Below are 17074 nucleotides of genomic sequence, written 5' to 3' on the forward strand. Positions count from 1 at the left end.
ATGTATGTTTACATGTATACCTAATGTACATGTTACCTGTACACATCTACCCAACAGGCACCTAAAATTAGGATTCAGGGATGAATTCTGGCTGTGGAGGTGCTGGCTGAGTGACTGAAAAAGCACACCTGTCCCTTCTATTGTACATTTACTTAATATCCCTCTTAGCTCTGTACACCTTATTCTCCACTTATACCATTGGTAAAGCATCTAGGACTATTATCTTCCCCACCAGTATTTTGTACATCCCAGTTTAGCCCCACTCCCCCATACCTGCAAGCAAATTACAGCTATCTCCAGGATCCCAGTTCCCGTGCACCTTCCCTCACTCCCTCCCACCTTTGGTACATTGCACCCAACCTTGAGTTTGCTTTGTCCCTTCTCCTCCCACTGACCTTCAGGGATCTTTGCATCCTGTGCTGCTCTCTGTGCCATAGTGTTTGTGTCTCACTCACAGCTCCTTCACTATATGTGCCAAAGCCAGCCAGTTGTTGACTCTCATTAAAAACAGTGGGTGGAAATATCACCAATATCTTTTCCACCATTTTTTCTTCTCTGAAAAGGGCTATGTACAATATTATTACTATATGTAAAGGATTATTTTTGTGTGATTTATATTGGACTGCTGAATTAGAGATGTTATAAGCATATCAGTAACGTATACTCTGGGTGCTTATTCTGTCACTTACTCATCTTGATATTCCTTGGCTTTCCTTCTTATCAAATGGGATTTTATAGGGTTTTCATTTCTGGGTTATCAAATACAAAATTTAGTCAATACTGAGGGCTTTACAGAGAGTGCTACTGCATTTGAGGAGTTTGTAAAAGGTTTCAGTGAGGAAAAAGGAAAGGTTCATTTCAGAAGCAAACTGAGTGTTGTTTTCCAGCAGGATATATTTACCAAAAATATTGTTAGGGTGACTTTGGAGAAATGTGTGTGTGTTGAAATTAGCAAGCAACAAGCAAGGGCTTGCCTACAGTATTGATTTTACACTGAGAGGGATGCATCAATGACAATTCTCAAGGTAGCTTGGCATGAATGGTTTGAAATTAGGATATTTAGTACCCACAGAGACCTTGATTTCTCTCCTGAAGTGCATGTGAGCTGAGCATTTCCGAACATGTCCCATGTATGCAAGCTACCCATCAATACACTTCACTTCAAAAAACTTACCTAGTGAAAAGTCAGGGTGGTCTCAGCTGCTGTAAAAGTCAAAGACTATGAAGGGTTAAGCCTAGCTGCATTTTTTTCCCTCATTGATAGGGTGGGGTTAAGGCAAGGGGGGAAGCTATAAACATGAAAGATTTGGAATGTAGCACTGTTGCCTAACAAGACCTCTGTCTGTGATGTTAAATTCAGTCTTTTTTCAGGGCTGGCAGGCAAAGCAAGTTCTCTTGCTCTCTTAAAAGCTGGGTAGGAGGTCATGTGACTTGCTTTCATAAAAATAACTTTTATTGCAAAATCCAGTTGCCTTTGTCTGCTGTTTGTACTGTTTAAAAAGAGTTTATGAAGTGTTATATAATAAGGTACCCAAATGTCATCTTCCATTCAGTCTGACAAGCATCCTTCATTGCATAATCATGAATCTTAACCTAGGCCATCTGACAGGCTGGCAGTCTAAACCCTGAACCTGTCTGAGAGGGGGGAGAAATGGCACTGTTTTCCAAATTGTTTACTAAAATGATGAGGTCTTTGCTTAACTGCAATATTTGTTCTTTGACCTTTATAAAATGCCTTATGTTTGGGCCTATTTGGTCTGAATTCCTATGCAGATTTTTTCTTGCTATTGTTTTCAATCATGTAAAGAAACCTAGTCTATTCTATTCTTCCCAGAAAGGGGAGGAAAAGATGGGCTCCGCTGTGAATTGCTTCTTTTGGGCTTTGGAGAACTGAAGTCAGTTCCTGATGTGACCATAAGGCTTTTACTGCAATTTAAGCAAGTAATTTAGCACTAGACCCACAAAGGACATAAAAGGTAGCGTTGTTGGGCCAAGATGCCCACCAAGGTCCAGATTCTTAGTTATGTGTCTGGGCTACCACTTCAAAATGTGAATAGTTACAGAGATCCCCCCAAAAGCCACAGTCTAAGCAAAAAAGAAAACCTTAAATTAGCCAGCAGGAAACAGTATCTGACAAAAGAAGTTTCATGAGAATTATGAGAACTGAGGTGTGACCTTGGATTGAAGTCTCCCTGGTTTCAGTTGAATACTCTGGCCCCTAATTCTATGGCCATTTTTATGCCTTTCAGCCCAACAAGTATTATGCTTCTACACAAAGAGAGTTTCAACAGCAAGATGGACAGAGATCTGTCCTGTACTGCCCTCAGATCTGGAAGTTATAAAAGGCAATACAGGAATACACATTTCCCCTATGGGTAAAATCCAGCTTTACCCACACAGATGAAAGGGTAAGGGTAACATAGCTACTGGCTCTCTTGTTTTATGCAGGTTTCTGTCTATCAGGACAGCTCTGGGAATGCTTACTGAATTGGGCTTGGGGAAGTCACATAAAAGAGAAGTCTATGCTTTGAATCCTGATGCTATTTAGGTGTAGGACAGATGTGCCACAAAGTCAAGATAAAGGTTTTTGTAGGCTTGTCCATGAAAATAAAGAAAATACCAGGAAAATGGGTTTTCTTTGGAGATTTTTTTCTTTTCTTTGAAATTTTCCAACTGACTGTTTTGCTGTTTCCTCCACAGTTTTGACTTCCACAGCAGCCAATAGACTATCAGCCGAGACATTTATTTCTAGAGCTAATGCCAGTACCTCCTGTCATGGAAAAGGCAGAGTAAGAGAGATGTTTCACGCAATCTGACCTGTTCAAAGTGAGGTTAAGATTCTGACAGAGAGCTGGTGATAATGGGTTCCTCGCTAAGCACCAGGCGCTATGACTGTCCTTGTTCACCTCTGCAAATCCAACTCTAGGACAGACAAACATGTCTAGGGACCTAGGGATAATAAGTACCTGGAAGCAGACTGGCACCCATGTAAAAGTCTGAAGCAAAAGGTTCTTGTTATTCTACTCAACCTAAGAGATGGGCTATAGCAATCAGGACTAATTGAAGAGTGATGGTAGCCTCTCAAGGATATCTATTTTGGATGCATTAGGGCAGAACAGCCAACAAATACAGGGTCAATTTAGGAAACACTGGTGTTGTCAAAACAAAACTGTCACCTGGTTTGAACAAAAACTTGACATTTTTACATTTCCTACAGAAGAACCAGGAAATAGGTTTGTAAGTAGGTAACCAATTTGGTTTGAGTTCCAGGAATTCTGTGGTTAATTGTCACCTGTTGGTGAACCTGGGACTTTTTGTCAGTGTTGGAAAAGTCTACAGTGTTTCCAGTAGTCAGAAAAACCCCACGGGGTCTCCCAGGGTAGAGCTGAAAGTCTAAAACTTGGGTTCCACACCTTATGATGGAGGTCACCAAGTGTCCAGGATTCTTCCTCAGTGCCAGGGTGAAGCCTTCATTAGAGTTAGAAATTTTAGGCTCTGGGAACAACAATATAGAGTCTAGAAATCCAGTTCTGTCTGCGCAGTAGATCTGTCTTGAATTCACAGGCTAGGGAAGACCAAGCTCCTGATTATCCTACCAAGCACTGGTTTTTTTTTGGTGGCAGGAAACTAGGAAGGTTTTTATTCAGAACTCTGCATGAGTTTTCGTAAAGATGGTTTTGATTCATACAAATTGGGATTACCTAATGAAAGCCTGCTTATCCAAAACCTCCAATTATACAACAGAATAAAATAACACATCAGAGAATGCGATTGCTATGTTATCTTAGCAAACTCCTCCCCCTGGATCAGTTGGTGTTTTTCTTCTCTATTTTCTATTCTAAGCTGCTGTGTGATTTGCTGTGCAGTGTTAAATACTGATCTGCTGACTATAGTATGCCTCAGAATCCATGTTGAAGGAAGCAATTCCTCTCCCCAGATGCAGGTCCAAGACTACAAGAAGAGTGTGGAGCTCTCGTTTATGGGTATGAAATGTGTGGCTTACATCTTGTGCATGTGCTCAGGTAGGAAACCAAATCAGAGAGCTCACCGCTTGGTCTACATATGCCAATAGGTAGGAAGATATGCACACTAGTTTGCTTCTGTAATTTATCTGGTGAGAATAAATTTGCACCCGCAAAACAGTTGAACAAAAAGGCTGCTGCAAATCCACAGTAAGTATAGCAGGACAGTAGACTTTGCAAGTGCAAAAAAATCTTCTAGAATCTGCCCTTATATTGTCTTCCCCACCAGGTGTTTCCATCTCCTTTCAGTCCTTGGGTCTTACAAATCATGCTGTGTAATTAGAACATCAGCATCAATCCCATCCTCTCTTTGACTCCATTCTGAAAGAATCGGTACAAAAGAGATGAGATTCCTCTTAGCCTTCCAAATGAGTGCATATGGCGCAGTTACTAAAGCAATACTGTCCTGATGAGGAAGTGACAAACTCATTCTAAGATACGGGCCAGGTAAGATTCTCACTTCTTTGTTATTCTGCACAGTATCATTTGAATAAAATTATATGCAGATGCTTTCTTAAAGTGTTTCCAAGAATATATAAATTTTCCTTGGAATAACAAGAAGCCAAATTGAGCCAGAAACTATGAAAATTGATGGAAACAGATCAGTTCTATCCCCTGCAAAAAATACAGGATTGTCCTTCCTCTTCAGCTGACACGGCGAAGAATGGATAATCTGCTTTTATTCCTTAGCAATGAGCCTGAGACAGGAGTGGCAACATTTTACTTCTGATTTTAATACTCTCTGTATTTCAGTGTCTAAATTAAAATTCTCCTTGCTTGAGCTTGAGCTAAGAAGGGATTGGTAAAGGTTTCAAACTTACAAACTTCAGAACCAGAAGTCCAGACAGAAGGAGGTGAGGTCTTTTTCTTCTGAAGGATACATGATTTACAGTGCCCAGTCTGGCTCCCAGAGGGAACAGTGGGATCACTGCCATTTTCTCTAAAGTTGCAATTGTCTTCCTAATTGTGTTGTAGTTCAGCTGAGGAATATTTAGACTACAGTGGTAAATGTTTGGGTATTAAGACCATCTTAGAAAAAAAAAATGGATCAAAGAAGCAACCTTTAAAGAAATTATTTATATAACAATAGACCAAGAGATCCTTGCCAAAAAATAGACTAGTTGTGCCAGACATGTGTATACAATGAAAGAGTTTGTAATCTGAAGGAGAGATGTTAAGGATTTTCAAGCCTGTACCGAAGACACAACAAGTAGAGAAAGGATAAGGTGCTCTTAATAAATCCATAACTTCCTTCAGAGCTTCAGAGCTTACAAAATCATCTTTTGAATGCATTCAGAATGGTACACAATCCGATGCTTTACAGTTCTATCTAGAGATGTCCATACATTTCAGAAAACATTATTTAATTTTCGAGAGAGCTTGTGAGCATTTCCTTATTCCATAAACACAAACAGATACAAAGGTTTTTCCAAAAGACTGTTCCAACAGAACTTACTATGCCTGACAAGTCTGGAATTGGTTGTAAGGCCTTTTCCTTTTCTTTTTTCTTGAAAGGTAAATTTAACTTAATTCATAAACAAGCTTTGCTAGTGATTTTTTGTTTCATTTTCATTGTGTTGGGGTTTTTCTGAGGGTTTTTCTTCTTTTTCTTTCCTTGCTAGCCATTTCTCATGTCCATTTTAGGTCCCTGAAAATGTTTCAGATGCTATTCCCACTACAGTCATTGAGTTCTGCCTTTTAATTCAACAGCAGAAGGACTGGAGTCATGATATTAATCATATGTGAATATCTTGAGATGCAAGTGTACCACTCTTGGTGGATAATTAGGTTTTCAATCTTAATACATAATTTTAAAGAACATCCTTTTAAAAGTTAGCTTTAGAACACACATTGAGAGTTAATAAGTGAAAAGCAGAGTATTCAAGGAATAAACAAGGGGTCTCAGTAAGCAATTTTTTATACCTATATATTTATATCCTCTTATTTGTCATAAATTAGATCAGTGATGCCAAATATCCTGTGAACTGTAATTCTGGCAAATCTAAAATAAATTTGATTAAGTTGGAAGCACTGAAGATTATGTTAGATGTATAAGGTGGCCCCTGCATAGAACTATTCAGATGTTAACAGAAAAACTTCAAACACATTGGCATCTAGTTCCCTAAGGAAATTGAAAACATAGTCAGAATTAACTTATCCCCATTCATTATGCAGTTAGCAAGCAACTTAAAAGGTTGGCAAGCTCTTACCTCTTCCCCTCTGGGGAAGAACAAACATGAAATGAAAGTGAATGCCCTTCCTAGGATCCTGTTTATTTTGAATGTCTTCCTTATTCCAGACTTTTATTTTACCAAAATCAACATGTTAACTACATCCTAGTGAAGCATTGATAGTAAACCTGAACGCTCCTTGCAACATTATCAGAACAGACAGATTTCTCAAACTCTCATCCTATCACTGGACAAAAGCCCTTAACTAGACAATACAACAGCTTGATTTGTGGGAAAGGCAGTGTTAAGAGCCCTAAATTGGCATTAAATGGAATCAGAATTGTTTGCTCCTTTTCATCTCATTGAACATACAGACTGTTTGGCTGTGTTTATACTGCTGAGTTGATTCAAACCTTGAGGCTGAATAGCACTGACTGGCTTGTGTCCACACTCCACAGGGTCAACTCCCTCTACAAGGGACTTCTCTTAGTGACAACTGGAGTGGTCCAAAACAGCCACGGAGAGCACTAAGAATTAAGCAGTGTGACAGTAAGTGTGGATGCCTGAGCTCATTACCTGGTCTTCCTTTTAGCAGTATAGATACGCCCTAAAGAAAAAAATACCAGTTGCTGTGAAAACTCAAAAACAAGCAACCAGAGCAACAGTGACGATGAATGCATTAGATGTATGAGTCTATAGGGGTACGTGTCACAGCCTAGGAAGAGGGCTCCTCCCTAGGATTCTCAGTGATATTTATGTCTGGCAAAGCAAAGAAGAGACCTGCTTCTCAAGATCATGGTCACAGCAACATGGATCATGAAGAATTCTGCTGCAGCCATGCTTACAAGGATCACACGTACCTTGGTATAGGCTGGGCAGCTATGCCTACCTGCACCCAAGGGCTCCTCCCGCGTGTATGTACACACACACATATATACATATGGGAGACAAAGTTCATATGCATACCCATAGATATACAGATACATGTATGAAATAGAACCAGCACCACTCTCCGGTTTGTATAAAACCAGCTTGTGCTATGACACTCAGTATAATTTTAAGTTGCTGCTAAGAAATCTTTCTGACAATGGAGCCATTGATTTGAGTATGGTCCTTTTAAGATGTTGCCCTGGGCTGCTGTTGGGAAGCAGCTTCGCAGGCTGCCAGATATGTCTTTTTGTTGCGTAACAAGGGTGGCTTAGGACATGAGGCCATCAAGAGGCCTGCTGAAATACTGGTTAGTCTGGGAGAAGCCAAATCCCACATGAGTCACACTCATACTGTATCTTCATGCAGTGTGGGGGTGGGACACTGGCACACACCATGTCTTAGTCTCTGCCTAGTTCTTCCCAGCCCAGAACAAATGAGCTTGCTCCAGAGTGGAGCTTGAGGGTGAACAAACACTTACACAGCATGGACATTCAGAAGATAAGACTTGGGCACAAAACTCTAGCAGACACTAACAAGACACTGTAGATATACTTTTTGTTTACTACATTTGAAATAGCTTTTTTCCTATATGTTAAATCTTCCATCTAGAATAACTCAAGCCTTTTAGCAGAGCTGGTCAGGTTGGACTGGGAAAATTATTTAGGTAACATTGAAAATTCTGCCTTGAAAGACTGAGTCTAGAGACTAGGGAAGTGTAATATCAAAACTCCACTCCAGTTTAATATTGAGCATGCTACGGCAGTATATGGTTTTCCCTTGATACGCTCACAATGTATTGAAAATACAGCCAGTTGTCCAGTATTGACGGCCAGATGATCTTTGTTGAAGTTAAACCATGAAGTCCTTGGTGACTGGAAAAGGGTAGAAAGGAAGACCCTGGGAACTACCGACCTGCCAGCCTCACCTCTGTGCCTGGGAAGATCATGGAACAGATCCTCCTAGAAGCTATGCTAAGGCACATGGAGGCCAGGGAGGTAATTTGAGATAGCCAGCATGGCTTCATCAAGGACAAGTCCTGCCTGACAAACCTAGTGACTTTCTATGATGGTGTGACAACAACAGTGGACAAAGGAAAACCAATGGATGTCATCTATCTGGACTTCTGCAAAGCCTTTGATACGGTCCCCCCCAACATCATTCTGTCTAAATTGGAGACCTATGGATTTGATGGGTGTACTGTTTGGTGGATAAGGAACTGTCTGGATGGTCGCATCCAGAGGGTAGTGGTCAATGGCTCGATGTCCAGATGGAGACCGGTGACGAGTGGTGTCCCTCACTGGGACCGGTGCTGTTTAATGTTTTCATCAATGACTTAGACAGTGAGATCGAGTGCACCCTCAGCAAGTTTGCGGATGACACCAAGCTGAGTGGTGCGGTTGACACACCAGAAGGACGGGATGTCATCCAGAGAGACCTGGACAGGCTGGAGAGGTGGGCCTGTGTGAACCTCATGAGGTTCAACAAGGCCAAGTGCAAGGTCCTGCACCTGGGTCGGGGTAACCCCCAGTATCACTACAGGCTGGGGGAAGAAAGGATCGAGAGCAGTACTGCCGAGAGGGACTTGGGGGTGCTGGGGGATGAAAAGCTGGACATGAGCCGGCAGTGTGCGCTGGCAGCCCAGAAGGCCAACCGTACTCTGGGCTGCATCGGGAGAAGCGTGGCCAGCAGGTCGAGGGAGGTGATTCTGCCCCTGTACTCTGCTCTGGTGAGACCTCTCCTAGAGTATTGCGTCCAGCTCTGGAGCCCTCAGCACAAGAAGGACATGGAAGTGTTGGAGCGGGTCCAGAGGAGGGCCACAAAAATGATCTGCATTCAAGACCAGGTTGGACGGGGCTCTGAGCAACCTGATCTAGTTAGCGGTGTCCCTGCTCACTGCAGAAGGATTGGACTAGATGACCTCTAGGGGTCCCTTCCAACCCAAAACATTCTATGATTCTATGATTCTATGATTCTATGAAACCATGTCCTAGGTACAGAGTTGATCTGGCTGCCTGATGGAAACCATAACCTGCATTCACATAGCAGTATGTCTGAGCCAATGTATTTTAATAAAACTTGTAAACCACCTCTATAGCTACACTGGAAGCGTGTAGTAACGCAGGGGTTGGGTTTAGGCACTGACCTGTTTGTTAATGGTCTATGCAGTTTAACTGGTGGCACAGTCCCTGGCATGGTATGGCCTGTGCCAGCTAGCACTTTCCCAGACAATGTTCAAGTCCAGCTCAGGGCCTGGCACAGACCTGGGACTCTTCCCCAATGCAATATGAACAAAGCCACCTGCTCTAGGTGGAAAGATAGTTTAGCTACGTGGTTACAAGCTGTAGCATGTCACTTGCTTTTGGGGCTAGAGAATTGGCTCTAGTCCATTTTATTTACTGATAGAGATACAGCCAAACTGATCTATGTAGAGGCAGCTTAGCTTCTGCATACCCAGTGTACCAGTTACACCGGACATGTTAGGAATTAGGATGCAGAGATTTCAAACTTCCTCAGCTTAGGTTTGGCAACACATTTTTTCATTTACTTGTGGAATCACAATTCTTCAGTTACTTGGATAAAGGAGAACTGACTGCAAGTGAACAAAGTTGTGTCTACAGGGACATGACTAGTTTGGCCAGGATGTGCCACAGGGTGCACTGATGATGATCAAGTTCTCATTTCATACATCCTTTTACAGGTAACTTTGGTAATTTCAGCTTGAAATCTAGTTTTAAAAAAAACTAGTATGCCAAGAGAAAAAGTAAAGAAAAGAAGCCAGTAGGCCTCTTCTGGGTCTGTCTACAATGGCATTCATATCATCTACCTTCTACACAGTGCTTATGTCTGAGCTAGTCTGTAAGCCCTCTTTCAAGTAATTAGAGACAAATAGGCATTTTTAGGGACTGATTTATCTGAACTGTTTTAGATATATAAGGACAGATGAATTGTACCTTAAAATTGTCTATTTATGTCCAGGTATTATAAAGGAAGCACACACCAGTTATCTCAAACATAATTTCTACACGTCTACTGGATATATATAAAACCTCTAATTCCTCAGTCTACAATGGTAACATACAATTATTTTTAACATTTTCTTCAAACTTTCTGAATAAATCCATACACAGCAGCAGTAGGCCACCAAGGGATAGCTTTTGGCTTATGTCCAGTCCCCCCATGGTGGCCAGGCAGTGAAGGGTAGGGGCGCAGATCTCTGTGGGATGTGGGTGACACACAGTGGCCCAGGGAGGCAGCTTGGGGGCCCTCCTCAGCACATGGCAAATGCAATGGCCATGGACCGGGTGGGACCTGAGCCCTGCTACAGCTGCAGATTTACAGCATGTGAAACCTCCGTCCCCTCAGCTGCCAAAGGAAACATGAGTGGCTATGGTAGTTACGTTCTTTATAGGAAATGAACAAGCACAGAAGGGCCATCTGATACCCCACATGCTAATATGTGAGTACTGTCTTACTAATGACAGAAGAGATCTGAGGAGCAGGCAGAGATGTGAAATCTAGTACTCCTGCTTTTTAAAGTATTTAAAGTAAACCCTTCGGTTTTTCACTTCCCCAGAAAAAAAAAATTAGAGTAACTTTTAGAGTCACTGGGTTTAATATACCTTGAATTTAATGGTACCAGAAGGATCTTAAAATGCTGTATTAATTATGAGCCAGATGTTGTATGCAGTGCCAAGCTAAATTAATAAGACTGTTCAGGGCTGTAAGTGCTGTGCCACGAAGTTATGTGTTTGTAGTCAGCCCTCAGGGCAAGGGTAACATGGCTGGCAGCTACGTACCCCTGAAAGAGAATTTTGACGCATGCAGACAGGGAAAATCTGTATGATTTTAAGAATTAAGTTATTTTTTAAAGTCTCTTCTATGTGACCTCTGGAAAGGATTTACATGTTGGTATTCAGGAACTGAACTAGGCATTTCTGTTGGATTCACCTTGATGTGCAGCAATGTGCTCTGTACATCTACTGCTCTTTTTGGGTGCTGTTCCAATGCTGTGTTTGTACTTGGTTTATAAATCATACCTGAGGTTTTCAAATCTTTCATAAAAACATGGACACCCAATTTCCATTAAAATGAATGGGAACTTTGAACCTTGTCCCTTCAGATGTCACTCAAAGCTTCTGAAGCTGCCTTTTAAAGTTTTGGACTATTACAACATTGTACAAAAATTATTCATTTCAGTATGCTGAATACTTTATTTCACCTTCTCTCCTTCCAAAATGAAAAAAAAGCACTTATTTTCATGATTTTGTGGAAAAATATTTGACTTGAATTTGGATTTTTATTAATGACAGAAAAACCAAATGAAAGCGTTCTGCAAAGACTAGTGCCACTTTTCTTCAGAATCATCGAGCATTTACATTGAAAATAAAAGTAATCTCTTCCTATATTTTCTACATTCCTAGCTCATGCAGCAAGCCACAAAACTCAAGCTTTATCTTGACTTCTCATTTTGTAGAAGACACCAATATAAAAATAAGTATGTAATGACATTATTAGCAACATATAACAATATAAGTATTAAATATAGTAGATATACTATAATACCTATTACGTATATTTTTATATAATCATATAAGAATATTGCACAATATCTTTTATAATGCTCCCCCTCCCTGTGGTGTAGCTCCCCAAGATTTTGAAAATCTGTGAGTAACAGGTTCTGAGCTATCAGCATGCTGAGTTACTAGGGATATCTGATTCCCCAAATGGCATCTGATCTATTAAACTCAATTTTTTTTCTATTACATAATCATACTTAACAAATGACCATTTGGATTTAGTGTCTCCCAATAACCATCTAAGCTTTTAATCAAGAGATTTTGTCCTGTGTATAGTTTCATTTAAAAATCTTTGATATAACCAATAGGCAACTTAAAACGTGCTTTCCCGGAGCAGCCTGTTCGTGTAAATGCTATGGGCTGAAAAGGTCACTTGCAAAGAGATGTGAAAGAATCTTAGTATTTACTGCTCTTGTTGAAATAACTGAGCCCAGATGGTAGGACCTCAGAAAAGAAACCCTTGTGGCATTCTGCAGAGAGATGGTACTGACTTTCCTTCATGCTGTTCTGGTGTTGGGTTGAAAGTATGGAGTTTTCTTCTGCATGGGGTCTGTGTTCTCCATTAATGGCAGACACAGAAAAACTTAGAACTGGTCTCAAAATTTCTTTTTGTATTGGATGGATAGCGGAGATGAGCTACTCTCAAAACAATTTCAGAGTAGTTTTCTGTATGTTATTCAGGCAAAGTTTCTCATCATCAAGATCTCATGATCTTATATAATTATATTTGTACAGAATCTCTCAAATAATATGTACCCTATAGCATTCTCAGGAATTAGGTGAAAGAAGAGATGAGACAGAGTCTGCTATAAATGCCAATAAGAAGTAACACAAAGCTAGGGACAATATGCTCTCTCCGTGCATGAAGGACCTCTCCAGCTTGTCCAGGTCTCTTTGGAGGACATCCCGTCCTTCTGGTGTGTCAACTGCACCACTCAGCTTGGTGTCATCTGCAAACTTGCTGTGGGAAATATTAATCTGGCTATATTAATCTATATAGCCACTATCTATGTATCTGTGTAGCCACCATCTTGACGTGCAGTGCCAGCTGCAGTTTCCTTGTTGGAAATGGTCTCTGTACAGTGTTTGTTATCGTGCCATCTCCTCTCTTTTCCTGTCATGTGCTCATGGCCAGAAAGAGCGTGAAACATCTACTAGGTCCCTGAAGAGAGGGGAAGGTGGGTGGGTATTGGGAGCATACAGGGGCTCTCTCTTTTGCAAGTATGTATTTTTTATCCAATTACTTCTTTGCATATGCCCTGTCTAACATCACTTGGGGATAGCCTGGCAAACAGCACTGTTGTGCTTTTACTTCCAGTGCTATCCATGACGAGGCTCGTGAGTCAGAGCCCCGAGGTGCCCCAGGTCCCAGCCCTGGGTATTAACTAACATGCTCTGGGCTGTGAAGTAGAGCTGAGCCATGGGGATGAAGATCTCCAGAGATGGCGAGGATGGACAGATGAGGTCTGTGACTCCTTAAGTGGCCCAACATGGGGCCACGGTTGATCTCTATGATCTTAAGGGTCTTTTCCAACCTAAATGATTCTATGATTCTAACATGAGCTATCAGAGCTTGTGACCAAGGGGCCTAACAGGGATTCAACAGCACTGTGATTGGACCATGGCAAAGAAAGACTCTGGTTTGTTTATTAGAGTAAGATATAACCTCAATGAGGTTGTAGAAGTCTTTCATATTCCTTTTCTCTGTCCTAATTCATGGCGATAATGAGATAGCACAACTGCTATGACTATTGGTGTGTATATATATATTAGAGCGACTAGAAGACGGGAATAATTATTTAGTTCTCTGAAGGATATTAACCTCTGGGAAGATTCAGAATGACATGCATATATCTAAGTGGATAAATATGATCAGGACGCAGGTCCAGTGCCTAATCCACATGCAAAGTTTAGTTCCCACCCATGCACAGGAATGGGTGTTATACCCATTCCTGTTATACCTTGGGTTAACAGACTATCTGGGCATTGGTCATAGGTCTAAGGCATTTGAGAGGCCAAATCTACATGTCCCTGAGTATTGACTCTGGAGCTAGGTCCTGAGAAACATGAAAAGTGAAGTTTTCAGAGGGGAGGCTGGGCGATCCTGCTATAAGTACTGTGGTAGGAAGGTGTGAATGGTGCTGAGAGCTTTCCAAGAAGGGAAACACAGAAGACAATTGAAAATGGTTTTTGGTTGCAAAGATTTAACAGAGGATTCATTGCTTTAAGCATTGCCTTGTCAGGTCATTGCACTTTGACAGAGCTTTAGTAACTGGAGTAGAACAAACTCTCTGGATTGTCTCTTCCAACTACTAAAGGAAGCGTAAAATGCTAGAAATCAACAGCACTTGGATAGGGAACTTGTCAAGGAGATTTATGGGAAGTGTGGCTATTGTGGGAGATAAAGAATAGCTAAGACATTTGGGGGGGAAAAAGAAGGAGAAGTTCACATTTTTCTGTCACTTAACACCAAACGTTCAGCCAAAGGAAAAAAGGTACAGATTAGGCGGAAGACTGCCAAAGTTAGTTAAACCTTATCATTCACATATTGCCTAGAAAATGTCATCCATTACTATCCTAATTATTCCATATTTGGGCTGTCTGGCATTCAGCAACAAGTCATTAGCAAGATAGACAAGCTGCTGTTGCAGTACAGTCTGAACTCCCCTGGAAAAAGCTTGCAAAACAATGAATAGCACACAAAAAGTGAGCAAGATGTTCCTGTTTTCCCAGGCTCACCAGAGAGCAAAGGTACATGATATGAAGCTGAGATAACCTGAATCCATTTCAAAATCTGTTCAAAAAATGAAGGTTAAAAATTGTCCTGGTTTCGGCTGGGATGGAGTTGATTTTCTTCCTAGTGGCTGGTATAGTGCTGTGGTTTGGATTTAGTGTGAGAGGAACATTGATAACATCGTGATGTTTCAGTTGTTGCTAAGCAGTGCTTAGACTGGCCAAGGACTTCTCAGCTCTCAGGTCTGCCGGGTGCACAAGAAGCTGGGAGGGGGCACAGCCAGGACAGCTGACCCCAACTGGCCCAAGAGCTGTTCCAGACCATATGATGTCATGCTCAGTATATGAAGCTGGGGGAAGAAGAAGGAAGGGGGGGATGTTTGGAGTGATGGCGTTTGTCTTCCCAAGTAATCATTACACATGATGGAGCCCTGCTTTCCTGGAGATGGCTGAGCACCTGCCTGCCCATGGGAAGCAGTGAATGAATTCCTTGCTTTGCTTTGTTTGTGCATGTGCAACGGTGCAACTCTGTAACAGTGAGGCCAGGAGCTAATTGAGAGGATGTTGCATTATTTCTTTTAATCTCTACTAAGATTACAGGCAGAGGACACCAAAAGGAAGGTCTAGCTACAGTCCCACAATAGGATGTAAGGACCATCTCCGTTGCTAATTCAACATGCAAAGACTCAGCTGTTGTACCTGTATTGGGGAGAACTGCGTCCTATTTTCACTGTACAAATTGCACATACCGAAGTCATGTCTGTAGATCTTCACAACACCCACTTTCTCCCATGCTTCTGCACTGCATGGGGTTGCTCTCTTTCTTTGTATGCGTGATGTGGCTGATCCTTGTTCTTTGCAACTGTAGATGCTATTTAGCAGCAGGTTTTGATGGTGTGGGGCTGGCTGCCATCTGAAGTGGTGTTTCTGCTGCCCTGTGTCAGCTGTTTAATATGTGTAAACTGGCCATCAAATTTGAGTTTGAGGGGCCTCTCACCTGACACTTGCATCAGCTGTCTGGGAGAACACAGCTTACAGGAGCATTACTACAGCGCTCAGTATGTGATAGGACTGTGAATAATGGGCTAATTGCACTGTATGATTATTTATATCAGCAACAGCACAAAAGTCACTGCAGGTGGGATTGGGAAGTCACATGGTATGATAAACTAAACATAATGATAAACTGCCTATGTTTCAAAGAAGTATGAAAAAGTGGTGATGACAGCTGGGTGGCACTTAGTAACTCAGAAGCTAGATGCCTCCTGTATTCCAGATACACTGTCCTTTAATCTCCTATGAGCCATGCTGGATTTTCCTGTGCTCTCTGTGACTTCATCTCTTGCCGTGACACCCCGAGACAGCCTCCTGCTGAGGTAGCAGAATTGGTCTGCAGGCTTCAGAGCTGCGTGGTCCACACACCTGGCTGGGCCAGTCTATTTTCTAGTGTGGTGAGACTGGAAAAAGACCTCCGTTTTCTTTTTACTGGTGGTCAGGCCAAATTGCCTGGCAGAATTACTGAAATGTTAATTAACGTGCTGTGCGTCCTCTTCTGCGTGCACAATGACTACTCGACTGTCAGCAAAGAGCAGGTTCCCGGCCATGTCTTTATGAACTTTCATTTAGCACAGAGGCTCTGGGGGCGCCAGGAGGGAAAGTAGCTCTCAGGATATTATTGTTATCCCACTTACTGATGGTTCTTCTGCACTGGAAGAACATTCTTTCAGTGATTATATATGATTTGCAAATAATAAGCTATCTTACAGTGACTCAACTGTGAACAAACATAAATGGTGAAAAGGCATTTTAAACCGTGTCTCCACAAATCTTTACATGTAATAAGCTTGAGTGTGACGTTTGATCCAGTAATCATTCTGAGACTTATTAAGGCCAGAAACATAAGCCACAGTAGGTGCAGATTGAGACCCCTCTATATGTGACTAGCTATTTTCCTGAGAACTTTCTGACCTAAGTGTGTGACAGAAGCTTTCTTTTTTAAATAACTTTATGAATGTTTGCTGGCACAGCAAACCAAAAGAACAAGATACAATAGCCTCTTGGTATAAATCTCTGTTAATGAGATCAGGACTAGAAACCTCATTGTTCAGCTCACATTCTGTCTGAACGCAATCTGCTTCTCAAATTATAAATCAGGGGCAAGACACTGTACCATTGTGTAACCCTACACCCCGGCTCTGGAATGTTTCCTAGTCACAAGAGGATTGTCATCATTTCATTTACGAGAGAGCTATCAAACAGGCTTGGGACATATTTGGTCTACAGCCCCCCCTCATGTAGCAGCAACACAGAAGCGTGCACTATAGTGTGCCACATCCTGAAACCCAACAACAAAAGAGAAAAAGTTCTTATGTCTCTCACTCTCATAAGCAGGGCTAATTACTAAGGATTAAGAATTCATTTATATGTGCCCTATGTATGTCCATCCCTTAGGAAGCAAACACACATATGTGTAATAAGATCATTGAATTGGAAGGTTTAGTTGTGCCTGCAAAGGTGCGTCATGTGTGCAAATCCCCTGCCGTCCCACAAGACCTTACAGCGCGTTCTGCTTCGGAAAGCAGATGCCTTCGGAGTGTTTCAGACAGTCAGAGAGGGACTTCATCACAGGGTGTGAATGGGG

Source organism: Egretta garzetta, unplaced genomic scaffold (genome assembly GCF_000687185.1).
Source record: "Egretta garzetta isolate BGI_Z169 unplaced genomic scaffold, ASM68718v1 scaffold547, whole genome shotgun sequence".
Classification (NCBI taxonomy): domain Eukaryota; kingdom Metazoa; phylum Chordata; class Aves; order Pelecaniformes; family Ardeidae; genus Egretta; species Egretta garzetta.